This window comes from Dreissena polymorpha, chromosome 15 (assembly GCF_020536995.1).
Source record: "Dreissena polymorpha isolate Duluth1 chromosome 15, UMN_Dpol_1.0, whole genome shotgun sequence".
Lineage (NCBI taxonomy): Eukaryota > Metazoa > Mollusca > Bivalvia > Myida > Dreissenidae > Dreissena > Dreissena polymorpha.
The window spans coordinates 2273810-2285840 of NC_068369.1; the positions used below are offsets into that span (position 1 = coordinate 2273810).

General features: G+C 34.0%; 1 protein-coding gene and 4 non-coding genes across 5 annotated transcripts in view; 1 reads left to right on the plus strand and 4 right to left on the minus strand.

Annotated features, from left to right (window-relative positions):
• Positions 1 to 12031, plus strand: part of LOC127860774 (amiloride-sensitive sodium channel subunit beta-like) — a 168072-nt gene that overhangs the window by 125190 nt on the left and 30851 nt on the right. The gene's annotated exons all lie outside the window — the stretch shown is intronic.
• On the minus strand, positions 215 to 296 carry Trnal-uag (transfer RNA leucine (anticodon UAG)). Its single transcript has one exon. It is a non-coding gene; the product is annotated as a tRNA-Leu (tRNA).
• Trnal-uag (transfer RNA leucine (anticodon UAG)) lies at positions 6052 to 6133 on the minus strand. Its single transcript has one exon. It is a non-coding gene; the product is annotated as a tRNA-Leu (tRNA).
• Trnal-uag (transfer RNA leucine (anticodon UAG)) lies at positions 7306 to 7387 on the minus strand. Its single transcript has one exon. It is a non-coding gene; the product is annotated as a tRNA-Leu (tRNA).
• Trnan-guu (transfer RNA asparagine (anticodon GUU)) lies at positions 10401 to 10488 on the minus strand. The gene is given in 2 exon segments: positions 10401 to 10436; positions 10451 to 10488. It is a non-coding gene; the product is annotated as a tRNA-Asn (tRNA).

The following is a 12031-nucleotide window of genomic DNA, read 5'->3' on the forward strand; positions in this document are numbered from 1 at the left end:
ACCTAAAGCCGGATTTCTTAACATTCCTTTATGCATCCATTGATGTAGAAACGGAGATTTAAAAAAAAAACGAGACACCGCACAATCTATCATGCATCTATAATAAAAAATAACGTTATTAAAAAGTCCTGATTTTCTGCTGCTTTTTTTAAATGCTTTATGTCCCGTTTTTGATCCAATTCCATTGTATGTTTTTCGTATCTGGTAAAAGCTGTGGCAGCGGTGGGATTTGAACCCACGCCTCCGAAGAGACTGGTGCCTAAAACCAGCGCCTTAGACCGCTCGGCCACACTACCTTATTGGAAAGCGAATATGTATTTCTCATTAACTCCGATACCATTTTCACATAGCAAAGTATGTTTAATCAAGTGAAATCGCCTAATACACGTATATAAAGTATTTTATTTTTTATTCTATGATGTCACATGATAAAAACGCGTAGGTTAGCTCTGTTGGTTAGAGCGTCGTGTTAATTACGCGAATGTTGTGGGTTGGATCCCCATATTGGCCAATAATATTAGTTTAGATAACTACATGTATACACGTTTTCTTCTCAGATCGATAGGCTTAAAACATGTGTTCCATTTGGATTGATAGACTCAACCATCATAAAAATAAAATGAAGATTTACATGGATCCGAAGTATCTTGGCTTGCGCGGCATTCCGATTACAAGTGATGTTAGCTTCTCTCCTGGAAGGAGACACTATCATGCCTTATTGTATAAGGGTTTCCATAGAATGTTACGTTAAAGGCTCTATAAAGGTCACAAATCCAATTATTATGCATATCAACTGGTCTCATTTTTACCGGATTTCAGTTACTCTTGCATAAAAACTGCTAATAACACAGCTTAGGTACAACGTTGTCAAGAATTATGGAAGATAAACCCGTTTCATAATCGGAAGAAATGTTTACATTTTTGCAACTAACGTGATGTGTAGCCTCAGAGCGTTGACATATGCTAAAAATAGCCGAAAGAAAATTCAATTTCAATTCTATTTAAAGAACTTTTTACCAGCAGAAAGTAACTTATTAGATCACTACAAACGTTTTAACCATTTAGAAGAGACCTACTTTGTGAGTGATACCGGAAAACGTTTAAAGTCATCGTTATATTTTTGGTGACCTGAGTCACTTTCACTTTCTCTTTCGCGAGTAAACAGCGATGTAAATAAACTGATTGTTTGTAAACACAATTGACTTGGAGGATACTTTATTTTGAGCTCAAAACAAGTTGTATTGCTCATTTTTGTATAATTACGTCCAATAGCATATATATATTGTTTTTTGATAACCTTTATAAATAAAATATGAAAAAAATATTTAAAAATCTGTAAATAATTACGTATCTTCACCTTTATAGAGACTTTAATGGTTATATGTTCTGTTGTATATTAAACAAATACAGTCTTATAGAGATGTGGAGCTAGTTTAAAAAAATCCTTCAACTATAAAACTACATCATCGATTACTGAAATTAATAGCAAATGCTGTAAACATAGTTGAATTGTATTTTGCCAGTGTGGCGGTCGAACCCATGACGTTCGCATTATTAGAATGAAACTGTAATTAATTAACCAACCGGTCCGTTGATGTATAACAGTTATTGGTATAAATATATATGACTGATGACAGCTGCGGGTCGAGAAGTGACTCATGAAGTTATCTCATCTGATTCAGGATTTGATAGATAATGCGACATAGGCAGGTAGCGTGGCCGAGCGGCCTAGGCCGCTGGTTGAAGGCACCAGTCTCTTCGGAGGCGTGGGTTCAAATCCCACCGCTGCCATTATGTTTTGGCAATTTACTTTAATTATTTTGTTACGCCAATGAAGTGAAATAAACTGATTTTGTTACGTTAACGTGTATACTTTTAACGAAACCTTAAGCCGGATTTGTAAACATTCCTATATGCATCTATTGAAGTAGAAACGGCGATTAAAAATAAACGCGACACCGAGTCGCAAGTATCATGCATCTATATTAAAAAATGACGTTACTGAAAAAAGTCCTGATTTTCTGCTGCTTTTTAATGCTTTGTGTCCCGTTTTTGATCTATTTCCATTGTGGGTTTTTTCGTATCTGGTAAAAGCTATGGCAGCGGTGGGATTTGAACACACGCCTCCGAAACTCTGGTGCCTTATCCAGCGCCTTCGGCCGCTCGGCCAAACTCGATTTTTGTAAAGCGAATATGTATTTCTCATTAACCCCGATACCATTTTCACATAGCAAAGTATTTTAAATCAAGTGAAATCGCCTCATACATGTAAATAAAGTATGGTTGTAGAATATAAAGTGCTACATGCGTCTTATGTTTTAACACAAGATTATATTTTTAGTATATTGTTTTGAAATTTTTGACTTAGTAATTGTTTAGAAACGATTTAAATGTACTGAATATGTTTATAGGGATAATACGAGTGCGAGTTGGTACAAACATCATTTCATGGAATTTACAGATTCTCTTAGTCTGTTGTATTATCCTAAACCTATGTTACAGTAACAATGCATTTAGTCATGGAGGCAATACTAAATGCAACTCTGCTTTGCGGAACGATAATCGTTAAAGTCTTCGCTGCATTCTGCATCGTATGTTCTATTGCAATGCACTTTCGGGGTATTGCTGAATTTCAACCCAATAACTAAGGACACGTGTTTACATCTAATTGGAGGAGATAATCTGCCAAATTCACCTAAGACAGCGGCGTTAAAAGTACGTGAGCGTACACATAGCATAGTAAAACAAAAGAAGAAGTTGATCTAATTTTTAAATGTGGTAAATTCCCCATATTTCAGATTCATAAACATAATTTGAACAACTAGGGATTCAAAAAGAGATATTTTGTTTGAGCACTTAGTTGCATTTCATCTTATATTAGTTGCGTTAAAAATTATTTTAATCCCCATTAACACGAGTATTGATAGATAAAATGTAATTGCAGACTTTCTGAATATGTAGTTAATATTGCAATATCATCAGCAAATTAATCATACATATAAGTATATATGTATACTAGTATCTCTTTTGGTTAAATAAACACTATTAAAGGGACCTTTTCGCAGATTTGACATGTGTTAATATATTGACCGATTATTTTAAACAAAATAGAAAAAAAATACTGGTATAACCATTATCTATAATTTTGTGTTATAACTTCCAAATAACCATTATTTATGATGTTGTGTTATAACCCCCAAATAACCATTATCTATGATTTTTTGCTGTAACCCCCAAATATTTCATAGTTCATTTTATTTACATTGGTTTCCTTTTTTTACTGGCACCCGTGTACAGTTTTCATTAATGGCACAGAACTGTGTAGGTTTAAAAAAAAATCTGCTTCATCTTGTAAGCGTTATTTCATATTTTTGTCAACTTCACAGGGAGATGATTCTGAACTTATTCTTACGTTGCTCATTAACGATAGGTGTTGTGTACTCATTGATATGAAAACACTGTAAAAGTTTGGAAAAAAATGAATGAAAACTGTAAATTGCATAAAGAAGCTGCATTTCACAATACTTTGAAATTCAGTAAAAGATCATAATAGATTTATCGTTCCGATATTCATCATTTTCAATAGGGTTCGAGTAATACTGATATAAAAACACTTAACACGTTTGGAAAGATTCAGACGAAAGTTGTGAAATCTTTTAAACAAGTCGAAAATGTTTATTTTGTCAAATTTAATAGAAAAAAAATCTGGACTTATTGTCCCGATGTTTCTCATATTAAATGAGGTAAAAATGCTCATTGATATGAAGACACTGTAAGTTTGGAAAGAATCTGATGAAAAATGTTGACATAATCACCTAACCAAGCAGTTTTTCACTTTTATTTTTAAATTCAAAGAGACATAATTCTGGACTTATGGTCCGATATTGCTCATATAGAGTTTGGGGTGGGTCCTGATTGATACAAAAACCTGTGCAAGTTTGGGAACAATCGGATGAAAATTTGGACTTCGATCAACGATTTCAAAATTTCTCAATTTCTAAGGAAGATAACTATGGACGTAATGGTCGCATAATGCTAAAGGGCCCATACCACCTGGATAGAAATACGTGTCGCGCTTCGCGCTCTATATGTGATTCTTAAAAAAAAATCCGAGGAGTGCATGACTCTAGGGAAACGGGATGCTGGGACACAGCTCCTCCTTGATAAGCGGCTGCTTCCTTTATCGCAACTCATTGTTACAATCAATAATACGTGTCGCGCTTCGCGCTCTATATGTGGTAGGGATAGTACTTAGGGCCTATGATAGACAACCATAAAAATACATGGATAATTGTTGCTGCAATTTGTTCCCTGGTTGTTGAAATGAACGTTGACTAGTTGGGACCGATAACACATAACTTTATAATTGTAATCCGATATACTATAGTTTTTTTTCTATGTGATTGTTGTAAATAACGTTGGAAAACTTTAGTATTATAAGCATGTGCCAAAAAGCAACAAAGAAAAATTTAATATTATTCATGTAAGACAGTTAAGTATACCTTTTATGTGTTTAAATATGAATATATATATTAATTAGTTGTCATGTTTGTCGATATCAAAGCTCTAGGATTAATAAAGAGGCTCTAAATCTATTGAACAATTTATTTGTTATTATATCTTTTACTTTGAGAAATATTGAAGCTATGCTTTTCGATGGAAACACAGTATTGGATCAGTTTTTTTCATGTAGCATTTGATCGTGGTGACAGTGTAAACAGTCGTATGCCTTATAATTATTTTGAGGTTACGGCTTCAATGCAGCGAATATAAGTTAAATTACACGTATTATTTGACACATGTACAATGTGTCGAACATTCGCCGATTGTCGAGTGTGAACATGTCCACATGTTGTCAAATAATGCCGCAACGTCTAAACCTACCGTTGATTATATTTTAAATTGTGTAAAAAAGTGCCTTTATTAAAAGTGAAATATTCAATACTGTATATTGCAAATAAAATGCTTGCCCAGACGTACCCATGACTCGCTTAATAAGCACAACGCTCCAAGGACCTGTCTTATCAAAGGAAAACATTAATTACGACTGAATGTTTAACTCACAACAAATGGACATTTATTTTTGGTGTGCTCCTAAAATAAAATGCGTGCGAGATGTTAAAAGGAACTGAATAGAATAACTGAAGTGTATTGTTAATCAAAGTTGGTTATACGCGATTATGCCTTTTTAAGAATAACATCGTAACGTAAAATTGTCTTACGAAGTTAAATAAGAAGGGCTTCAGATTGTCCTAGTTGAGTTAAGCGACCAGTTGTCGTTTGCAAATCTACTGTCTTGAATACGTATGACTTTTGATCATTGTAATTTATGACGATATGATAACTTTCTTACGAGTTTTTCACAATTATCGATGCAAACATCTTAAAAGTATGGGCGAGAAGCTTGGTTCTCTTGGATGTTCATACGGCGATCGTCGTACATTTTGTTCACATATATTATAACATAGATACAATCTTACGATTTAGGTAAATAATCATTTTCGCATTTGAACGACATTATCGATTGATGAAATTAAAAGCAAAGGCCATAAACTTGTTTGAATTGTATTTTGCCAGTGTGTGGGTCAAACCCACGACGTTCGCATTATGAGCATGAAGTTATCTCATATTATTAAGGTGATGATAGATACAGCGGCATGGGCAGGTAGCGTGGGCGAGCGGTCTAGGGCTCTGGTTTAAGGCACCAGTCTCTTTGGAGTTGTGAGTTAAAATCCCACCGCTGCCAGTCTGTTTTGGCAATTTACTTAAATTATGATGTAACGCAAATGAAGGGAAATAAACTGATTTTTTAACATTTACGTGTATACTTTTATTCGAAACCTAACGCCGGATTTTTAACATTCCTATATGCATCAATCGAAGTAGAAACGGAGATTTAAAAAAAAAACGAGACACCGCACAATCTATCATGCATCTATAATAAAAATTAACGTTATTAAAAAAGTCCTGATATTCTGCTGCTTTTTAAATGCTTTGTGTACCGTTTTTGATCCATTTTCATTGTGTTCTTTTCGTATCTGGTAAAAGCTATGGCAGCGGTGGGATTTGAACCCACGCCTCCGAAGAGACTGGTGCCTAAAACCAGCGCCTTAGACCGCTCGGCCACACTACCTTATTGTAAAGCGAATATGTATTTCTCATTAACTCCGATACCATTGTCACATAGCTAAGTATTTTTAATCAAGCGAAATCGCATCATCCATATATAAAAATTTATTTATATTTAATGATGTCACATGATAGAAACGGGTAGGTTAGCTCAATTGGTTAGAGCGTTGTGCTAATAACGCGAGTGTTGTGGGTTGGATCCCCATATTGGCCAATAATATTAGTTTAGATAACTACATGTATACACGTTTTTTTTTCTCATATTGATAGGCTTAAAACGTGTGTTTCACTAACATTGATAGACTGAACCATCATTAAAATGAAATGAAGATTTACATGGATCCGAAGTATCTTGGCTTGAGCAGCATGCCGATTATAAGTGATGATAGCTTCTCCCCTGAAAAGAGACATTGGCATTTCTTATTGTATAAGGTTTTCCATAGAATGTTTCTAAAATGGTTATATGTTTTGTTGTATATAAAACAAATACAGTCTTATAGAGATGTGGATTAAGTTCAATAATCCTTCAGCAATTAAACTACATCGTCGATTACTGAAATTAATAGCAAATGCTGAATACATGGTTGAATTGTATTTTGCCAATGTGGGGATCGAAACCATGACGTTCGCATTATTAGAATAACGCTGTTATTAATTAATCCAACCGGTCCGTTGATGTATAACGGTTATTGGTATAAATATATGTACTGATGACAGCTGCGGGTCGAGAAGTGACTCATGAAGTTATCTCATAGTATTAAGGTGATGATAGATACAGCGACATGGGTAGGTAGCGTGGCCGAGCGGTCTAAGGCTCTGGTTTAAGGCACCAGTCTCTTTGGAGTTGTGAGTTCAAATTCCACCGCTGCCATTATGTTTTGGCAATTTGCTTTAATTATGCTGTTACGCCAATGAAATGAAATAAACTGATTTTTTTTACATTAACGTGTATACTTTTATTTGAAATCTAAAGCCGGATTTCTTAACATTCCTTTATGCATCCATTGAAGTAGAAACGGAGATTTAAAAAAAAACGAGACACCGCACAATCTATCATGCATCTATAATAAAAAATAACGTTATTAAAAAGTCCTGATTTTCTGCTGCTTTTTAAATGCTTTGTGTCCTGTTTTTGATCCAATTCCATTGTATGTTTTTCGTATCTGGTAAAAGCTATGGCAGCGGTGGGATTTGAACCCACGCCTCCGAAGAGACTGGTGCCTAAAACCAGCGCCTTAGACTGCTCGGCCACACTACCTTATTGGAAAGCGAATATGTATTTCTCATTAACTCCGATACCATTTTCACATAGCAAAGTATGTTTAATCAAGTGAAATCGCCTAATACACGTATATAAAATATTTTATTTTTTATTTTATGATGTCACATGATAAAAACGCGTAGGTTAGCTCTGTTGGTTAGAGCGTCGTGTTAATTACGCGAATGTTGTGGGTTGGATCCCCATATTGGCCAATAATATTAGTTTAGATAACTACATGTATACACGTTTTCTTCTCAGATCGATAGGCTTAAAACATGTGTTCCATTTGGATTGATAGACTCAATCATCATAAAAATAAAATGAAGATTTACATGGATCCGAAGTATCTTTTCGGAGGCGTGGGTTCAAATCCCACCGCTGCCATTATGTTTTGGCAATTTACTTTAATTATTTTGTTACGCCAATGAAGTGAAATAAACTGATTTTTTACGTTAACGTGTATACTTTTATTCGAAACCTTAAGCCGGATTTCTAAACATTCCTATATGCATCTATTGAAGTAGAAACGGCGATTAAAAATAAACGCGACACCGAGTCGCAAGTATCATGCATCTTTATTAAAAAATAACGTTACTGAAAAAAGTCCTGATATTCTGCTGCTTTTTAATGCTTTGTGTCCCGTTTTTGATCTATTTCCATTGTGGGGTTTTTCGTATCTGGTAAAAGCTATGGCAGCGGAGGGATTTGAACACACGCCTCCGAAACTCTGGTGCCTTAAACCAGAGCCTTAGACCGCTCGGCCAAACTCGATTTTTGTAAAGCGAATATGTATTTCTCATTAACCCCGATACCATTTTCACATAGCAAAGTATTTTAAATCAAGTGAAATCGCCTCATACATGTAAATAAAGTATGGTTGTAGAATATAAAGTGCTACATGCGTCTTATGTTTTAACACAAGATTATATTTTTAGTATATTGTTTTGAAATTTTTGACTTAGTAATTGTTTAGAAACGATTTAAATGTACTGAATATGTTTATAGGGATAATACGAGTGCGAGTTGGTACAAACATCATTTCATGGAATTTACAGATTCTCTTAGTCTGTTGTATTATCCTAAACCTATGTTACAGTAACAATGCATTTAGTCATGGAGGCAATACTAAATGCAACTCTACTTTGCGGAACGATAATCGTTAAAGTCTTCGCTGCATTCTGCATCGTATGTTCTATTGCATTGCACTTTCGGGGTATTGCTGAATTTCAACCCAATAACTAAGGACACATGTTTACATCTAATTGGGGGAGATAATCTGCTCAATTCACCTAAGACAGCGGCGTTAAAAGTACGTGAGCGTACACATAGCATAGTTAAACAAAAGAAGAAGTTGATCTAATTTTTAAATGTGGTAAATTCCCCATATTTCAGATTCATAAACATAATTTGAACAACTAGGGATTGAACAAAAAGAGATATTTTGTTTGAGCACTTAGTTGCATTTCATCTTATATTAGTTGCGTTAAAAATTATTTTTATCCCCAATAACACGAGTATTGATAGATAAAATGTAATTGCAGACTTTCTGAATATGTAGTTAATATTGCAATATCATCAGCAAATTAATCATACATATGAGTATAAATGTATATCTTTTTTGGTTAAATAAACACTATTAAAGGGACCTTTTCGCAGATTTTGGCATGTGTTAATATATTTTAAACAAAATAGAAAAAAATACTGGTATACCCATTATCTATAATTTTGTGTTATAACTCCCAAATAACCATTATTTATGATGTTGTGTTATAACCCCCAAATAACCATTATCTATGATTTTTTGTTGTAACCCCCAAATATTTCATAGTTCATTTTATTTACATTGGTTTCCTTTTTTTACTGGCATCCGTGTACAGTTTTCATTAATGGCACAGAACTGTGTAGGTTTTAAAAAAAATCTGCTTCATCTTGTAAGCGTTATTTCATATTTTTGTCAACTTCACAGGGAGATGATTCTGAACTTATTCTTACGTTGCTCATTAACGATATGTGTTGAGTACTTATTGATATGAAAACACTGTAAAAGTTTGAAAAAAAATGAATGAAAACTGTAAATTGCATAAAGAAGCTGCATTTCACAATACTTTGAAATTCAGTAAAAGATCATAATAGATTTATCGTTCCGATATTCATCATTTTCAATAGGGTTCGAGTAATACTGATATAAAAATACTTAACACGTTTGGAAAGATTCAGACGAAAGTTGTGAAATCTTTTAAACAAGTCGAAAATGTTTATTTTGTCAAATTTAATAGAAAAAAAATCTGGACTTATTGTCCCGATGTTTCTCATATTAAATGAGGTAAAAATGCTCATTGATATGAAGACACTGTAAGTTTGGAAAGAATCTGATGAAAAATGTTGACATAATCAGGATCTGATTGATAAAAAAAAACCTGTGCAAGTTTGGGAAAAATCGGTTGAAAATTTGGACTTCGATCAACGATTTCAAAATTTCTCAATTTCTAAGGAAGATAACTATGGACGTAATGGTCGCATAATGCTAAAGGGCCCATACCACCTGGATAGAAATACGTGTCGCGCTTCGCGCTCTATATGTAATTCTTAAAAAAAAACGAGGAGTGCATGACTCTAGGGAAACGGGATGCTGGGACACAGCTCCTCCTTGATAAGCGGCTGCTTCCTTTATCGCAACTCATTGTTACAATCAATAATACGTGTCGCACTTCGCGCTCTATATGTGGTAGGGATAGTACTTAGGGCCTATGATAGACAACCATAAAAATACATGGATAATAGATGTGTTGTTTGCATTTATTTGTTAATATAAAACACATGTATTTTTTATAAGATATTTAAGTGATGTAAGAAATTTTAATTAACGTTGTCACCACGCGGCATCCATTAATTTTAATAAAAATGTCCAATTGTAGTAAAATAGATTTTAAAATGTCTTCATAAAATAAAGCTTTATTATATTTATTAACCTGACTGAACAAAATTGTCAGCCGCCGAACTGTTCCGTTCGTGCCGGAACCCGGGATTGCACCGGGGGCCTTTAGATGATTGTTGCGTAAACAACAGTCTAACGCTCTCCCAACTGAGCTATTCCGAGCTATAAACTAATACATTGTACGTTTTCGTACCACTACGCCTTCCAATAAACTTGCTTGCGCGATAGTCGTCAAATATCGTACTACATTGATTCTCCACTAAATAAGCAAATTAGAAAAACCACAAAATTAATATATTTTGATTATGTTATTTTTTATACAAAACCAGAAAGTTTCGCGTATTTGCCCAGTCCCTGTGATCTTTCCCCTTTGATCAGTTGTGGTTAAGTTATTAATTAAAACAATTAGCTTTGCATTATTGGCAATACATGTTGTTATAAATGTAATAGGCACAAATGCAGTACTTATTTACACTAATTTACACAAAAATTACAACTATGCAAGATATTCTTAAAACGAAAATATATACATTGATCCGTAAAATAACTTCTCCTCCCATAAGCGAAAACAAATGCATTACATATTAGTCGCCGCTCTCCAGAGCGACGCCAATAAGCAATCCTCGTAGTATCACAAAATATAGCGACAACAACAGAACTCTCCAAATTATTCAAGCGTTTCGCGTTGCAACGCTTTATAATTTCCAGGTGTTTAATTCGTCAAATGATGCATATAATGGATATTTTAGAGCATGGCAAATGTCCAGTATTACTGTGTTCTGATATATATTATAACTACAACGAAAATATGCGAATCTGAAACATTTTTTTTTATTTTTCAATTTACCAAAACGTGAAAAGGTCCCTTTAATACAAACGTGAATTTCCTAGATGAATACATTAAATAATAAAGGTCATAATGGCTCCCCTGATTTTCCTCTAACGAAACTCGAACAAGCCCCGAATAAGACATATCCTTATTATTTGTACGCATGATTTAATATCCTTGACCATCTTTAACACCGTAAAACTTATTTATATTTGTACTAATTTTAATCCACAAAGCTTCGTGGATACCAGTATCAATAAACGCAATAAAGCTTCGATTTAATATGATTATAGGTGCTACCTATTTACGGGCAAAAGCTTTTTAAGCTTTTTTGATAACCATGTATTTTTAATAAATATATGGACAAAATTGTATAATTGTTGGAATAATTAAGTAACGCATCCAAAAAAAATCAATCTTAAAACGAGTAACATGTTCTTAGCTTAAAGATCTAGCATCTTATATTTTTTTGTTTTCTAGCCACAGAAATTTAAAGCTGGTTCGGTGGCTGTGGTATAGTGGATGGGATGTCTGCTAACTGGCTTAGTCACTGGGACTGGGAGGTCTCTGTATTGATCCCTTAAGTGGGAGCATTCTTAAGATAAACCTAAACACATAACATGGCGTATCATTTGGGTTGAAAGTCAAGAAGACCTACAAGGTAAAAAGAGAAATGTACGTCGAAGTACAATAATTATACGTCGACATACAAATATAAAATACACTTCGAAGTATATATGTGTACGTCAAAGTACAATTTGTACTTCTTCATACATATTTGTACTTCGACGTACACATTTTCTGAACAGCCAATCAAAACATTTGTCTCTTGAGCCGCTTTTCCTTCAGATTTATTCATAATAAACGTTTAATTTTT